This window comes from Lycium barbarum, chromosome 4 (assembly GCF_019175385.1).
Source record: "Lycium barbarum isolate Lr01 chromosome 4, ASM1917538v2, whole genome shotgun sequence".
NCBI lineage: Eukaryota > Viridiplantae > Streptophyta > Magnoliopsida > Solanales > Solanaceae > Lycium > Lycium barbarum.
The window spans coordinates 94,208,623-94,210,523 of record NC_083340.1 but is presented as its reverse complement, the minus strand read 5'-3'; the positions used below and the strand labels follow the sequence as shown (position 1 = coordinate 94,210,523).

At 40.2% G+C, this 1,901-nt stretch overlaps 1 pseudogene; it reads left to right on the top strand.

Moving 5' to 3' along the window:
* The first annotated feature begins 539 nt into the window (after positions 1-539).
* On the top strand, positions 540-659 carry LOC132638841 (5S ribosomal RNA; annotated as a pseudogene).
* The last annotated feature ends 1,242 nt before the right edge of the window (positions 660-1,901 follow it).

Genomic DNA, 1,901 nt, shown 5'->3' with positions numbered 1-1,901 from the left:
ATGTGTATTCGGGCGGTGTGTATTCCGCCAGCCTGCCGGCTTTTGTATGATATTTCTGTTACAGGTGACCGCTTAAGATGACGTCTGTTCTCAGTATCTATGCAAAACAACATATGTTAAATTTGAATAAGTCTTTGATATGTCGATTTGGTAAGCGAATGGGTTTGGGTGTCCAGCTAGGGCACCAGTCACGACCCACGGGGTTGGGTCGTCACAGTGCGTATGTAATTACTTCAGGGTAATACTGAATAGTAATTAGCGGAAATCCTAAAGGGGATCAATGACTTAAGTATTTGGATGTAACTGCGATCAAGATGCCTTCGCCACCATTGGGAATCTTGAAAGCTAGGATGAAAAGTAGTCATACATGCAGATTGAAGGTGATTATTGAGGATTTCAAAGGCCAAAATAGCATTTGCTTAGTCGGACGAGTAAGAGATCCTTTCTAATTTGGAGTGAGATGCATTGTGAGAATGTTTTGGAATCTGTTAAAACTTCAACTTGCTTTATGTTATGTGAGGAAGGTCACGCAGTAAGGTGTATGCGATTATACCAGCACTAACGCACCGGATCCCATTAGCACTCCAAGGTTAAGCGTGCTGGGGTGAGAGAAATACTAGGATGGGTGACCCCCTGGGAAGTATATTAATAGTCCTACAAATTCAGACATAAGAGACAGATGAGAAGATAGAGTGGCTTAAGGGAAATTGGAGTACGCGGAGTGGTTAGAAACCATAAAAGGTCGCGAAGGATGAGGCGGACTAGACCGGCAAAGAGAAAAAAAAAGTGCATCACAGCTCTAGAATTAGGATGAGTTGGAATAGTATTGGGAAGTACTTTGTAAGCGAGGCGTTAGTAAGCACATATATACATACATACATACATATATATATATATATATATATATATATATATATATATATATATATATATATATATATATATATATGTGTGTGTGTGTGTGTGTGTGTGTGTGTGTGTGTGTGTGTATGACATCCCATATGTGGCTGCGCCAACCAGTATATGTGTCCCAGCAACCGACGTTGCGGTATACTGAAGGCATCAATCGAACAATCGAACAGGGTAGTGAAGTTCAAGTGATAGATGTTACAAGGTAAGTTGATGATATTGTCACCACAGGCTAGAGTTGGAAAGTCCTAATGCAACAACATCAGGGAAAGGAAGAAAGTGAATATATAGAATGTAAAGAGATTAGAATGCCTTGAGAAAAAAAAAGTGTAAGAAACGAGGGTAAGTGAAGCTTCCAGGAGGGACGATGGGTAAGGCAACGGACTATTTGGATAAAATTAGAAGGTAGGCATGCAGAAGGGATAAAGTATGGTAGTGTGAAACAAAAGATGAATGTGTGGGGTCAGAAAACAGACTTCGATAAGTGGGACTAAAGGATAGTAATCACAAATAGGGATGTGAAGTAAGAGAGAGAGAATGATCAGGCCTTGCAACGATACTAAGAGATTTCCAGCCCTCGAGAGGTGTCTAAAGGGATAAATGTGTAGTCATACTGACACGGTTGCCTCGAAAACGGAGAAGCTTTCCTAAAAGATGATTTAAGAATAGAACGGATTTTCACGTTTAAAGGAATATTTTACGAACGTTAGGGTCGATACTATAAGATAACAAGTGGAGAAGGGCGCTCGGGGAAAAAGGAACTCAAGGAAGGTTTGAGGATGAAAGCAGGAAAGGTACACTAATGGGCTGGTCAAAAGAAGAATAAAGGAAGAAAAGAAAAATTGAGCAATCACCAAGGACAAGCGAGAGGTTAATGAACTAACAAAGCTAACCGGGAGGTAGTACATCAATGACATGGGATGAGGATAAGGAATACCGAGGTTTAATTATAAAGGAAATAGAAGGATGTATTGGAAATATTCGTGAGTATG